Source organism: Lissotriton helveticus, chromosome 7 (genome assembly GCF_964261635.1).
Source record: "Lissotriton helveticus chromosome 7, aLisHel1.1, whole genome shotgun sequence".
NCBI lineage: Eukaryota > Metazoa > Chordata > Amphibia > Caudata > Salamandridae > Lissotriton > Lissotriton helveticus.
The window spans coordinates 664,326,771-664,343,555 of NC_136068.1; positions in this window are offsets into that span (position 1 = coordinate 664,326,771).

Genomic DNA, 16,785 nt, shown 5'->3' on the forward strand with positions numbered 1-16,785 from the left:
TCATGTTATAGGAGCAGCAGGAAAATCTAAAACTTCTAATGTAACAGGGTTCTTATCTATAAAACAACATTTCCTTCAAAACATATTTTGCTAACGATCACATGGGCATCTTCCTTGCGTTCTACTTTTCATGATCCAGACTATGCAACATCAGCTCTAATAAGGACTGTCAGTTTATTTACACAGACAAGCTAATAAAAATCTAGCAGTGCCCTATCAAAACTATGTAGCATGGAAAAACATACAATAATGGTGTTATCACCTAAGAATTTTAGAACAAAAAATACCCACATCTAGCTCCCCTTAAAGGTCAAATAAGGGAACAACAATCTAGACTACTGAATCTGTCATAATTTCATCAAACAGGATGGGCATTAACACAACATATATTTATTAATTTTATTAATGCTAACGAGGTTTAAAACAGTATTACTGAATAGCCAATTAAATGTCTCATTGCTATTTCACAGACAATTTAGACAGGCTAAAAAGAAATTGAGAGAAGGAGAGAGCAACATACATATTACCTAGCCTTAATTTGTATAGGAGATAGCCTCCTTCCCCCATTTTGACAGTAGGAAACCTGAAACAGGTTTCACTTCTTTCAACACAATCAACACCTATTTGTAGCAACTGGCCATAAACAAAGTTATAAGAAGTACATAGCACTTTTGAGGAGATAAAGAACATGAATACCCAAACTCCAATCCTTTTAGCAAATGTACAAATGTGACATGAGGGCGAATGAATTCAAACTAAATCCCATTAGCTCAGCCCTAGTAAGCACCAAACTAAAATCATTAGTGCTATATATATGGCCAAGCTCACATATACAATTGTATTGTGGTATATTCATATGAGTGCATACAAACTTGTTGTTGCCAACAAAAAAAATAAGCATAACTCCTCCTTCTTTCCCTGCGCTGCCATCATGTCTTTCAAAAAGTTTCAGATGTCAAAATGTCAAAGCAAACTTTACTCTGGGAGCCATGCTATTCTTCTAAATATAGAACTGACATTTAACTCTTCCCAGCTGTCCTATTCTGTGTGAGAATGCAGCCCCATTCCCCTGTTTGTCAGTTTAGAGTTTAGAAAATAACTTCTGATAATTCTTTACACATATTTTCAATTATAAGCAGTGTGCAATATACTTGTCTAACAATATAGAAGTCAGCTATTTGTATTATACCTAAATGTATGCATTTATTGAAACCTAAGGCACTTTAAAAGCTGCCCTGAATAGAAAAAATTGCTGTTTAAACCGTGAATTTTGCCCAATTTCGACTTTGATATTTGGGGCACTTAAAAATGAATATCCTATAATTTATTTGCATATTAGTCATCCTCAAAATATTCTCTAGATAGCCCAGGAGTGAGAAATTAGAAATAATCATATATTCCATTATAAAAATTAGTTTTCTACGCCTGCGCAGAGTGAAATTTCATATTCAAATATCCTCATTATGTGGTACAACACAACCTAAATGTAATTTTAATGCTAGGAGGTCACAGTATGAGTATTCGGCTTTATAAATATTAAAAAACTAATTTAAAAGCACTTATTTTTTAAAAATATTTTTCATAATTAATAATAACATTTTAAAAAAATAATTATAATTTTTGATAATACCTCATGAAAAGCAAGCTGCATCCCTTGCCTATCATATTTAGACGCATTCATTCACAAGCCTAAGCGCAGAAGCCTAACTTAAAACATGACAAATTTTTGCGCCACTTTTTCAAAGGACAATTATTTAACATCAGAACCACGAACAGGCTCATAAAAAAATGGCTTTAAGAAAGGAACTCCTTACGTTAAATGTTTTCCTGGTATCTAAAATAATGAACCTTGTTTTTTAACTTTTTAAAACAACAGTCTGAAATGCAGGATTTTACCCTGTGTTTTAACTGACAAAATCCAGGCTGGGTCAACATTCCTGTCTCTCTGTGGCCTACAATCAAAGCAACAGATGCTGCTCAGCAGTTAAAACACAGTTGTTGTAAAGCTTTTTTTAATGGTGAAAAGGAAGCACGGTGGCTGTCTATTTAAAACTGAGGCATTTCAATGCATGTTCTATAATATGCGTTTTAGTTCAGCAAAATCCAATTCATTCAGATGATGTGTTTGCCTGTAAATATCTAATACAATATATCTAAGGAAAATGTTTTATAATTATTTATGTATTACAAAACACACTATTTCGGTTTTGAGGCCTATTTTATTCCTATTGAATGTGAATTCTAATTTTACCTTTTAAGCATTAGCAGTTTGTACATGTGCATAGTTGCTTACTCTATAATTTATATAGTAACATATAATTATTTAGCATATCATATGGTTCATTTCTGGATTTTTATTGAATTTTTATTTAATATTAATTAAATGACATTTTGCATAACAGACTGGTGACAGCAAGAAAACACAAATACACATTGAGCTCATTCCAGACAAACACAGAAGGGGTCACACACTCAGAATCACACAACACAGCGCGCTCAAGAGCCATTATTTCACAAATGGCGCAATCGCTATTTACTCACAGAAGTTGCAATGTAAAACCACGAACCGCACAGATATCCAAACACATGATTAACCCACAGATCAACACTTAGGACAGAAACAAAGGACAGCCCACAGACTGTACTTAAACCAAAACATTTGTAAATACTAGTTGTAAGTCATATTTACAAGAAGCGCTTCTCAATAGCATTCCAAAAGACTACAAAAAAAACACAACCCAACAAACTGTTTTATTTCCAAGAAGCCAAAATACACTCAATTCATTAGCTTTGTCTGGCAGAACACCAAAAAATTGCTCTGCATATCTCCTTTTATAAACGTGCGCAGAAATATATCCATATTTGAATTCCATGGGGATACAGAAACACCAAGGAAGAAATATGTTTTTATACCTAAACCTATCTAGCTATTCCCTCAAGGGAGCCGGCTAATTTAATTCACATCTCACTATGGTACCTCCAAAAAGCAAGACATTCTTCGATGTGTGCTTAAAACAGGCATGCCAAAAATATTGCAGAATATGCAAAGATTATACCCAAAGTAGCGCTTAAGGTACTCTTCGTACGTTGCGCCGTTCAAACAAAGTCAAACAGAGAAAAATCTCCCCATTACTTGCCTACACAAATTGCAATTCGTATATCTGTCCCATACAAATCCAAAGTTGGCCAACGCAAATTCCAAAATTCCAAGCCACAGTAAGCGTTCCTAAACTACCTTATCAATCAGAGGCATCAAACCAACAGCAAGTGCCGCAGAACGACTCTTACCAATCAAATGATTGTCCAAATTCTAACTGCCAAGTTCTGAATGACTTAACGGTCTTTTTAGAATACTCACGTCAAAAAGGTTCTCAGTCAGGAGTGACATCATATGGAGGATCAAAATCAGGAAGGCCAGAAATATGCTGGGCCGCAGAGACAGAGAATCCCCAGAATCTCTGTGCACAGAGTACCTCCTTAGTAGAATCCTGTCCTGTCCTCCTCAGTAGATTTCTGTCTCCTGACAAGATCACTCCCTTAGATAGCCACATCTCTGATGAGCCCCACGTGGGCGCCATTTGTAGAAAATAGAAACATTCTCAGGGGTCCCACTGATACTTGGTCCTTTTAAACCAACAAAGAAGAAATTGGCACAGAAGCCTAAATATAAAAGCACTTCTTTATTAACCTCAAATGAGTGAGACTACGTCACACAGAAGCCTTAGCAACGGAATGAGGCAGTCTGAGGAGTGCAGAAAACTGAGGCCTTATATATGCTTAGGGTTACATAGTCATCATAAGACCAAGGGGCAGTCCTGGCACATGTAACGTCTAATATGGGTATACAAGATCTGCTTGCTCAACAAAGTGGGAGGAGAGTTACTTATCCATACAGCAGCAAAAATAGCCTGACAGTTATACTATAGAAACAGGTGCATTCTACTAGCTAGGCCCTTCTGGCCATATGCGAAGGTGGAAGATGCTAAATATAGTTCGGTTCTAGGCAGATTACAAGAGCAGTCAACACTGAGGGAGGACAGAGCACATGGCGAGCAGGTGGCAGCACATGGCTAACAAGATGGCTGCCAGAAATACAAAATGGCTTTTAGCTCATGCTAACCAATCCCTCCAATCTTTAACACCAGAGCAAGTAAAAGACGGAATGTGCCATATAATGTTAAATAAATTGCACTCCTACTCTTTCAGACAGCTCAGTAAAGGAAGGTGGCTTGCTGTGTTGCGCTGCGTGAAAGCTTGATAAATGTGCTCCTTTGTCCCTATGTCCTAAAATAAAAAAATAACATATAGGAGACAGGGTTGGGATGTCCTCCCCACCCCATCCAATCCTTGTGTACACACATATTCCATCACTCGTGACATGTTCTAGGACTTAATTGATAGTATCAATGATGACATCGGAAAATACATTGTTGATGACAAAACTATGCGTGGTGTGATTGTGGGTTATAGTTACTGCAGTTAACTGCAACTGGTGAAAATCAGTGAGTTATTTTAGTTTACCATGTTACATTTAAACTATCTATATATATATATATCACATGCTGTGCAGCAGGGCACCTACAAATACCCAATTGCATCCTTTAAAGCACAGATATTTCATCAAATACCTTTGTGCAGTCCATTATGGTTGGGCATATCACTACAATACATGTTAAGGCATAGTTGCAAATGCCCTGGCACAAACATAAATGCTCATGGCCACAAACATAAGTCAAGACTTCACCTCAAATGACCATTCACAACTAGAAGTGCCCAATTAAAGCATTAAATGCCCATCCAACACAGTGTCAATGGATCACAAATATTATTTTCTACCAAAGTACAACCTGTGTGATTGGAGACAGTTTAATCACAAACGCACATATTTATCTGTGTATCAGCCCCTCTCTTAGCATAAGGAAACTTTTTTACCTGACGTTTCAGGTGTTTGCATGGAAGGACTCTTGGAAGGCTTCAGAGGGCACAGTCAGTATGTGACTAACTACTGTGCTGCAGCTCCCTCAGTCAGGAAAGAGAGACAAATTATTAGTTTCAATACAGTTAATCCTAAATAAATGCCCGCAATGAAAATAGAGACAGAAGAGGAATTATAGGTAGGCTCACTAGCACTGGGCAGGTTGAGCAGAAAATGTAATGCAGGAACCCTTACTTGTTCATGCTTTCATCCTGCCCACACCAAAATGTGAAGTCTTGTTGTCATATACCGCGAAATCTGGAAATCCCAGGTTCCTAGCCCCTTAGCCATAAATATGAGGCTGCTTTTCAGAACTAAACTGTAATAAGTTATTGTAGTTGAGTTCTGACATCACAGTACCAGAAGCTGTTTAATGCAACCAAAGTGAAATTATGTTTTTCTTTCTTGTGCTCTGTTTCTCTAGTTTACAGTGAGAAGCAGAAAGAACATTGTTTGCTCTCCTTAGATAATTAAAGAAAAGTTAGAATATTTCTGCATGCTTCTACACATTTTGAGCTACTCCAGCTCTTTGTTTTTTTAACTGATTTTTATTCAACTATATATATTATGTTTTGCAACAAATATCCAAAAGGTTATAGATGTGTTTAATTCTTTACTAGAGGTTTTATGTATATTATTCATGTTTGCAAACATGCTCTCTTTTCCGTACCCACTTAGGTGTTATTGCCAGTGGGAATGGTGGTGGTGTGACCATGCATTCATTGTATGGGATAAAGTGATCTCTGCCATTCATGATAAGGATATTGGAAGTCACCTTATAGTTCCAAAACCTTATAAAGGAACATGGCCTTCGGTCTCATTCCTCTATATGGTTATGGGACTCTTCTGTGACTTGCAGTATTCATATAATTTGCTGTATTATATTCTTAAAATAACACAGCTGTCAGGGTCACTGTAGCCTAAGGAAAATATTAGCTGCCTACCTATAGGATAAATGATCCTGTAAAATGTATCTAAATTAAATTTAATTCCAACAGCTAAAGTCAGATACACTCAGCATATATTGGACTAATGGGATATTTCAGAAGTTTTCATTTATAATTGCTTGTAAAGCCCGAACAATTCTGCATATTTTAATTTGAGATTGGTGAGCCTTATTATTTTTTAAAGAGTTCTTACTGAGGATATTCCCGAGCTCCTTCGAGAGGGGATGTTATAAACACGGGTCAACCCAAGAAGTCACTGGGACCTGGGCAATATAGCAGTACAAACAAAGTGGTCCCAGTTATAGAGAACAAATAGAAACAATCAATCACCAATAAAAATAAATATACAATTAATTATAACAGCATTGTTTTTAATCACAATGTGTCTCAAATCACATTAATTCATTCAATACATGTACAATATATCACTTTTCAAAAACTGCAACTATTTCGCCGTTTTTCGACCTTGATAGACGGTACGTGAAGACGACCGCCCATGTTAGAACGAGCCTCTTCTGCTAAACACAGAACAATCACCTTGCAGGGGTTATTACTACTCTGCAACTAGAAGCGGCACTTCAGGGTTGGCAACGACATCCCCCTCCTGTTGAATTTGGCCCCTGGTGCGTGTTGATGTCGGCAACTATTTCGCCGTTTTTCGACCTTGACAGACGGTACGTGAAGACGACCGCCCATGTTAGAACGAGCCTCTTCTGCTAAACACAGAACAATCACCTTGCAGGGGTTATTACTACTCTGCAACTAGAAGCGGCACTTCAGGGTTGGCAACGACATCCCCCTCCTGTTGAATTTAGCCCCTGGTGCATGTTGATGACCGTTTTTGCATGAACATTGAGCGAGGCTTTCCTACAAGCAGATCCATTGCCCCACCCCTCAACGTCCCCGTCCTGATGAAGACCCTCTAGCAAGGTTTATCCACACCTGCATTCCATTTGGGTCGAAACATCGACATTTCCTTCTATGTTCAGCCTCGACTATCAGTTATTAGTACTGTTTTTCATTGAGGCATGATTTTGTTTAATAGAAGATGATTTAATTCTGTATACAATCAACTGGTTATACTGTGGTTTTGCAGACCTTCCTTGAAGATCTTATTCTTTCACCATCCCAACACTACCCTTCCCTTTCCTACTTTCGTAGGGGCATTTTTGAAAAGTGATATATTGTACATGTATTGAATGAATTAATGTGATTTGAGACACATTGTGATTAAAAACAATGCTGTTATAATTAATTGTATATTTATTTTTATTGGTGATTGATTGTTTCTATTTGTTCTCTATAACTGGGACCACTTTGTTTGTACTGCCTTCGAGAGGAGAGGCTTGCGCTCCCTCGCTTTGCATTTCCACCAGGTTCAGAATAGGGAAGGGGATTGTATACTGTGGGTCACATTAAAAAAGGTCAATTTGATTCCCAACCAAATGCACATGACAGGAATTCACAATGGGTTTTCATGACAGGTGAAACACCATTTAAAGGTGGAAATCTCCACGACGAGCATAGCTGCCAAGATTTTCAGATTGATATTTGTGATGTTTTCATAATTACAATGTAATTATGAGTGACATTTTAACAACTATCAGTGACACTTTCCCACACTCAAAATCAAGCAACAAGGTTTCACACATGTTATAGTTAGGAATTAGCATTTAAAAAACCTTGCAAATTCACTGAAAAAACCATAGGTCAGCAGTGATGTCTTCAGTGATGTTACTGACCATGTCATGAATGATGTAATATGTGACATCATCAGCAGTGGATTGCGGGCGTGCGAGTTATAGTAAGTCCAACTAACTATAACGTGGGAATTTCAATGGTTTTGTATGAGAGAAATGTCCAGCTAACTATAACATGTGTGAAACCTATGGGTTTTTCAGTGAATTTGCAAGGTTTTTTAAATGCTAATTCCTAACTATAACGAGTGTGAAACCTATGGTTTTTTCACTGAATTTCAAAGGTTTTTTAAATGCTATTTCCTAACTATAACGAGTGTTAAACCTATGGTTTTTTCATTGAATTTCAAAGGTTTTTTACATGCTAATTCTTAATTATAACTAGGGCTCCCGGTTTTATGGTATTTATTTTTTTGCCATTTCCGTCTGTATTTATCCATATTTATTTTTTGGGCATTTTTTCTGTATTTATCCACATTTATTTTTGCCACAAGTAAAAGGCAATGCTATAGCTAGTATTTTTCCACATATATTTAAATTGACAATGCACACGTGCGCTCATTTAAACTAGCTATATGTTGTGGCTTTAGCAGTGCTTTAAATGGTCGAGTACTGAGTAATTTGAATAGGAGAGTACATGTGCTTCTCAGTTCTGCTATAAAAACACTTTAGGATGGAGTACAAGCACTAATCAGGAGCAAACATGTGCCAGCGCTTCTTTATTTCCATCTAAAGCCAGCTAGAAATCTGCCTTCTAATGTCTATAGTTTTAACACGGAAAGTACGTAAGGTTACCTATATTGTTGGTGGTGTTTTTATGTGTAGATAGACAGACAGATAGATCCCAAGCTACACGCCACGTGCCCTGAAAGCTACTATCTCAGTCTAAGGTTCACCGACTGAAAATAGATGCTGAACCACTCTGGGGTGATCCCAGCGAGCAGATTAAATAATCTCTTATTCTACTCCATCCATGTTTTCTCACACCCACAGCAAAATTCGAAGGGCATGAACATATGAAGCCATGCCAAAAAATGATCATTCTCAACCACAGACAGACTGCTGTGTGAAATTGGCATTCCACAGCAGATGGCCATTTTTTGACAAATTTGTAGATTGCAGAACTGCATTTGATCTGCCTCATGAAATGCTTCCTCACATCAAGCTTTCTTTTCAAATGTAAAATATAGACAGAACTCCTCGGGTGAAAAATTACCTGATGCTGGTTGACAGAACTGATGCGGTCATTACATAAATACAATATTTTTCTATTTCATGCATTTCACATTTTACCTTTCCCTCCATACCTCTGTCTTGGGCAGTCGAACATTCCTTCCACCTCCCCTCATTCGCCTCCCTGCCACCAGCAATCTGCCCCTCATTTTCCCTCCTTTCCCTCACAGGCACGTCCGTGTACCACAGACTAGTCATTATGTGTACCATCATTAGCTATGAATTAAGCCACTGAGTGATTGCCAAGGGGCTAGACCATTTACATTGCAAAGGGTGCTATGAGACTTTCATGCCATAGAAATGTAAAGTTAATATTTATACATGTACTGCAAACAAAGTTAAGAAAATCATGGGGGTGGTACAAAATATTAACCAGAGGAACAGCTATCGGTGGGGCAGCATGTGCAGGGGCACAGGAACCTTGGGGCCGCTCTGTACTCCACTATAGCTGCACTTCACCGCCCAAACAGTGGACCGAAAGGGTTCCAATTTCCTTCTTGCTTATGGCAAATGTGCTACGCCACTCACTGCATATTCCTGTGTGGGCTCCACATGCAGACATTCTAGTGGGGGGAGGTGTGGCGTAGGGTTGTTAATCTGATGCCTGACCGAGCTGTTTAGGAAATGTGCAGTGCTCGTGGAAAGCTCAGCAAGGGAAGAGACTCTCCTGTCCTCTCAGGAACCGAAGCACGTTACATAGGATAGATCTGTCAAGGAATGCAAAAATACCCGCCCGCCAGCACCTTTGTGCGTCGAAAATGATACAATACCTCCTTATAAGGGGAAAAGTCATCTTCCTTTAGGTTTAAAAAAGCCATGTGCCAGGATGTGCTGCTGCAGCTCTGTGAATTCAAGTGCTTAAAACGTACCCTGTATATGTTACACTTTAGACTTCCTGTATGGGTCCTTAACTGCTTGTATTACACTACATCTCCCACAATGCATTGGGTGGGGAGATTAGGTTGTGTGCTATCCCAAGCTGCATCCAGGACGCACGTATCAGATGACATCACTGCCTTTAAAAGAAGACCGTCCCTGCTCCCAGGTGCAGCCACTCGACATGTGACCCTGCAATGAAAGCAGCCTGCAATGAAAGCAGTCTCATTTCGCGCTGCTGAGTGTCTTTTTCTCCGAGCTGGAGTTTTGTTTTTGCTCAGTTCAAGGTCGCGCTTTCACCATGTTTGTTCCCACCAGCCTACAGCTGCATGGACTTTGTTGCACAACCCCCAATGAGCGTGCTGTAGTGCTGTTTCTTTAGTTTTCATAAACGTTGTCTGGGCTGAACTCGAGGAGCATTATTTTTCTATTTGTGTTTTGAAGTTAGTTTACAAAAAGATAGGAAAGTCAACAACCTCGGATCTTTTGACAATAATTGTTTCTGAAGTGCACTTATTTATCAGTCTATCTCTTCGCTCCTGAGGATATCTGTTTAACTGACAAGCTGTCCTGAATCCCGACAGAATGGGGCCTGGGACAGGGAGTCAGGGGCGTTGAAAGAACAATAAAGGCTCGTTAACAAGTAAATGGTCTTTGAAATGACCTGTGAAGTACTTGGGTGCGGCTGCCCGGGAAGGAATTTCCAGCAGCAGGAAGGGGGCATGGCGAGAACTCTGGATTCGAGGGCAGCAACATTTTTTAGTATTTTACCATTTCTAAATATAAATACAGACAAAGGAAATATCGATTTCCGTCTGTATTTATATGTAGAAATCCGTAAAAACGGAAAACCGGGAGCCCTAATTATAACGAGTTTGAAACCTATGGTTTTTAAAGTAAATTATTAATTTTTTTCAATAGCTATTTTTATTATAATTTTTTTAATTATTCAAATATTTTATATTTTTGTAACATTAATTTTTCAATGTATTATTCCTATGTTTTTTTTATTTTTTTTTAACTCTGGAGCGCTCAGGGTACGCGCACCCGTAAACGCACCCGTAATCGCACCGTACACGTAGCGTGAGCGCTATTCCCGTGAGCGAAAAAAAATATAAGTACGTATTCAAAGTAAATAATAATGCAAGACATTCTGTGGCATACTCATAAAAGTAGTATTTTTTATTTTAAATAACCGTATTTTAACTTTAAACGCATTTCCGAAAATCTAGCAAAACGTCATTCAGACGCGCCGTGCCGTGTAAGCGCCCCCAGAAGCGCCTATGTAATTACTTCTTTCAAAAAACATAAGCATGCACCCTAACTTTCAGTGTTCAATTTGCAGAAACCACCAATCATTTCTTATTCTTCAAGTGCACTGAAACTCATCCACATTTTTTTCTAAAATCCTTCTTCTCAAACTGCCATTTCATTTGCAGAGCCCATCTGAGTACAACCACATCTGCCTTCAAGATGCCTAAAGTGTGGATTGTGGGACATAGCTATGTTTACTGGAATCAAAGGTATGCAGCAAACAGAGGTATTCCCAACCTTGATTTACCAAATGTGGATATTATGTGGATTGGCCAGAGAGGATTGAGATGTCACCAGTTGATACCATTGGTAAAATCCTTTATGCATCTACCACACCCTGACCTCATAATTGTGCACTGTGGTGGAAATGACCTGAGCACTTTGACTGGGGTAGGACTGGAAATGCTTTTAAAGGACATCTTTGGGCAATTGATGTCACTTTTTCCCAAAACTGCCTTGGTATATTCTAATATATGCCAAAGGCAAAAATAGAACTGGTCCAACCAATTTTGTCCGCAGATTGAGAAAGCAAGGAAACATGTCAATAAATCTGTTTCTGCTTTCCTGAGAGACTCCGGTATGAGTTCCATATACCACAATAACTTGTGTTACAACATGCAAGGTATCTATAGAGGAGACGGTGTACATTTCTCAGATGAGGGGTACAGAGTTTCCCTCTTGAATTTTAGACTCTGCATCGGTACCTACTTCTAGGTACAAGAAACACCCACATAACACAACAGCTCTTTTCAGAGCTACCCTACTTTTAAGCACTCTAAATTCTTTGTTTACTCTAATTGTTATCACTTTTTTCCCCGTAGTGCGCTCAGGGTACCCGTACCTTTAAGCGCCCATGTACACGTACCCTGAACTTACTCCGCAAAATTTACAACAAAAAAAATACTTTTTTTGCCCTTCGCGGTCCTCCTAGGCCCCCCTGAGAAAACCTAGGGGGTCTCTACCCTGACCCCTTTCAAAGTTTTCCCCTTTTATTTCCCACCTCTTGTGTCTCGGTTCTTTCAAGTCACAAGATGGCGGACTCTCCAGACCATTTGGAATGTTTACAGACACCCAAGAGCCAATTAGCTTTTGAAATCTAGAACCAATTAAAATGTTACTTTGGTTTTGAATTTCTGTGTGATGAAGTTTGATTGGTTATGTATATGAATATATATGAAAAATGAGAGGGAAACACGGCCATTTTGTGATAGTGTCTGAGGTACATTTGTGAGGAATTTTTGGAGTTCAATTTCTGGTGTGAAATTTTCTACTACTATCTGAAAGGTGAGTTGTTAATTTGTAAGGGGAACTATTTTGTACACTTTAACTTAATAAGAATAATGTTTTTTAATGTGGAAGTTTCTTACTCTCACTGTCTTTCTCTCTCTCTCTTTTTACACTACTCTAACAGCAATTGAGAATCTAAATGAGGAGTCAGTTGACGTCATTGTTGCAATGTATGCAACCATTGTTGAGGAGTTAAATGAACCTATTAATAACAATACTCATGATCAAGACCTTTTTAATGGAGGAGATGGCATGGAGGATTTTTATGATGAATCTTTGGATCCTGAGTTAATGGAATGTTTGGAGTTCATTGAGTTCGAGGATTCTTTTTGGGAACCTACTCCTGAGGACATTCCAGATGAATTACTATTAGAAGTTCCTTTACATTTTGAAAGTACAGAGGAATAAATTTATATTTACAAATTAAAAATTGTTTGAGACATTATTCTTTTTTATTTGTAATTTATGAGATAGTAGCGAAGTGATTGTGCTATAAAGTGACACTTATAGTATAGAGTGCAACATTTCTCTGTTACATAGTAAGTTTACTCATAGTTACTTCCCTTCTCCCACTATATTTTCTCCAATGTGTATTTCACCTCTCTTCTTCATCTCATGCCTCCTTTCTCTCACTGTCTCTCTCTAATACACCCTATCGCCACCATTTTGTGTAGTTTCAGAAGAGAGTGAAATCTAATAGTTGACAACGTGAAAAGGGGGCAGGGTAGACTGCCCCTGACCCCCTAGGCCTTCTCAGGGGATCCCTGAAGGATCTGTTTCTGTTTTCCTGAGAGACTATGGTATGGGTTCCATATACCACAATAACTTGCGTTACAACATACAAGATATCTATAGAGGAGACGGTGTACATTTCTCAGATGACGGGAACAGAGTCTTTCTCTTGAATTTTAGACTCTGCATCGGTACCTACTTGTAGGTACCAGAAACACACACATAACACAACAGCTCTTTTCAGAGCTACCCTACCTTTAAGCACTCTAAATTCTTTTTTACTCTAATTTTTTACTTTTTTTCCCCGTAATGCGCTCAGGGTACGCGTACCTGTAAGCACCCATGTACGCGCACCCTGAGCTTACTCCGCGAAAATAAAAATAAATTAAAAATCGTTTTTTTTGCCCTTCAGGGTCCTTCTAGGCCCCCTCAGTAAATCTAGGGGGTCAGGGAGTGTCTACCCTGCCCCCTTTTAATCATTTCCCCCTTTTTTTTTCACCTCTTGTGTCTCGATTCTACCGAGACACAAGATGGGGGACTCTCCGGACTGTTTGGAATGTTGACAGACACCCGAGAGCCAATCAGCTTTCCGCTCGCGCACTTCCGTGGCGCGCCCTGTAAGCGCTCGAAGCGCACATATAGATATTTATGTGTTTTTAAAGTTACTTTTCATAAAAACCACTGGAGCAATTTAAACCAAATATAGCAAAGGCACTTCTACGTACCAGTCCCTACAATTTTGCAAAGTTTAGTGTAATTCCATTCAGCGGATCGGGCTGTAGCCGTTTCTAAAGGTCCTATGGAAATTAACATGGGGAAAACACGTTTTGGGACTCCCCTTTTTCTTCGGCCCCCGCATGACGAATCCTCCCGAAACTTCCAGGGAAGGAGCGGAGCGGAGCTGGCCTACATTTTGGAAAATTACATGCAAATTCCTCAACCGGCGCCAAAGTTATTCCCAATAGAATGTTGCTGATTTCCTATGGTAGCTAGGTCCTAAAAATAACTACCTACTGGCGACCGCCAGTAGGTAATATTCATTGAAAAAACCATAGGTTTCACACATGTTATAGTTAGCTGAACATTTCTCTCATACAAAACTTTTGAAATTCCTACGTTATAGTTAGTTCAGCTAACTGTAACTTGCGCGCCGGCAATGCACTGCTGATGACGTCACATATTACATAACTCATGACATGGTCAGTGACATCACTCATGACATCTCTGATGAGAGTGGAGGGGAGAGAGAGAGAGAGAGAGAGAGAGAGAGAGAGAGAGAGATGTAATAAACGCAAAAGGTCACGGTTAATGCCAGACCAAATTAGAGGCCCAATTATTCAAGAAAGCTGCATTAAGTGCAGCTATACAGGTTTTGTGAATTCCCAAAAATGTACACAAGTAGGACAAGAAATAGTACTCCTAGAAAATATTTGTGAACTACATTTTAACATGAGCAAATTTGCATGTGTGTAGATTTGCTCATGCGAAAATCTGAATGTTTAAAAATTCACTTTTTCTCCAACACCTTTTTTCCCAACTCAGGAAGAAGGTTGATGTCTGCCATTGTCAGGAAGAAATTTCCAACATTCTTCACTATGACAAAAGATTTGAGAAGAGTTGTTAAAAACCCTTAAAACATGGAAGTTAGTGGTTTTGCAAACACTCAAAAGGCCATTCTGACCCTGGAACTATGTTTACCATGTAAATACATATAAAGTTTTTATTTCAAAAAGCTATTCACCGTTAACACCTCCGCTGCTTCGAACGTTCCGCGCTGGTGCAGAACGTTCTTTTGAGCGGGCGGGGTCGGAACATTCAGCGGACGAGCGCAGCACTGCAGATGTAGTGCACGCGACGTCCGCTGAACGTTCGCAGCAGGGAAGGGGTTAAACAATGCAATATTAATTACAACGTACTTTTCACTTTCTTCTCAACAGGCCCAATGTTTCGAATGCAGCAGATGACTCCAAGCAAATGTATATCATACTTGCCTTTTACTGCCTGTATGTGTAAAAAATGTGTTAATTTTGTTGAGTCTAAACACAACTTTTGGATTAAAAAATATGTAATAGTGGTATAAAAATATAATTCATTCTATTGTCAGATATATACCTTGGTGATAGTGGAATTACCACTACTTTTTACACAACCATTCAGCAATAATGTGTAGAGGAGCGGTGTTGCTTCTTCACCTTCAAAGAGGAAAATTTAAATTTATATTTCAACAGGTAAACAAAATAATTAGTCAATTTCAAAAAGAAAATTAAGTAGGAATGTTAGACGAAGTCTGCTCCAACTCTAAAAGGATTGTGCAAATCGTAACAGGTGAAAAAAAGTGTGTCTCAACATTACTTTTTTAGATAATTTGAACACAAGACTAGACTACAGGAGTGTCCAAATATCTAATTAGATATCTTGCATGTGATCATATGTTACTTAAAAACATACTTATGCACTTTTTATGCTGGACAGTATTGCTTCTAAACACCATTTCACTGTTTTCTTCCATACCTTCAAAAAAGATTTCATGGATTTACATGTATAGTCTTTCAGGTCTGTATATCTCTAATGTAAAACAATCGTACTTGTTTTCTCTTTTGTCACTGACATATGTAAACTCATCAGTCACTCCTATGATAAGCCTTTACAAACCTGATTGCTGAGTGCTGAGTTTTGTGTGAGAGGATGCCCATACATAACCAAGCTAACTTTTCTTTAGCTACATAGAAACATGTAGTGTAACCTGTAAAACACTTTGAAATAGTACCCTCACACTAGTCCTAGAGGTGGATGTAGAATTCAACCATTCTTTTTTTGTCAAACAACATAAGAGTGTCAAAAGGAGAAATATGTGTAAACACAGCAGAGAAAGGTCAAACTAAATAATTCGCATTGGAAATCATTAAGGTTTATTAGGAAGCCCTCACTCACCACCCTGGGTGGTGACATGCTCCATCATCGGGCCCACCAGGAGAAGCCAAGTGCCTCCCTGGTGTGCTGCAACGCCAGAATACTGCAGAGCTGGTTTTTTGTGACAGTAATGTGAAAAATTAGTGATATTAAAAATGTCAAAGGACTGTACCATAAAAAAGTTTTATTCGATGGTCAGCCTGACATGGTTAAAATATGTGTTGGAAAATTTACCAAATAATGTTTTGGTTATTTCCACTTAGAGTGGGGTCGACATGTTTCTGCCCTTTATTTGTAGTTTTACTGGGCTTTCTTCAGGACCGTAAGTAGTGTACCTCGGCGGTGTGGGCACGTTAAGGACCACCCTTACCAGAGGGTGTGAAAGTTAAAATACAGTGTAAAAAATAATAATGATGAGGTGCAAAAAAACAACAAGCCATCAAGTTGAGGGATTTACGTCTGTTTTAGAGGAACCTGTATAGTCTGGAAATAAAAAAAGACATACAAACATGAAGACAAACACTTAATTAGTGAGATCTATTGGTGGTATTTTTCTGCAAGACCGATCTCTGAGTCCAAGTGCTTAAGGCTAGTCAGAAGGCGTGACCGTAGTGCCATAGATGGTACCTTTATGTAAGAAAACGCTGATCTTAGGACCAGAAAAGCGTGTGGACATGCACTATGGCAACAAAGGAATAGCCGGTAGATAGTGCGGCTGTTAAACATCACTCCTGGTTAGCGATCAATGGGCCAGACGGTGGGGCCAGTGGGGATGGTAATGCAACACGTGTTGCAGAATATAACTTCAATTTAA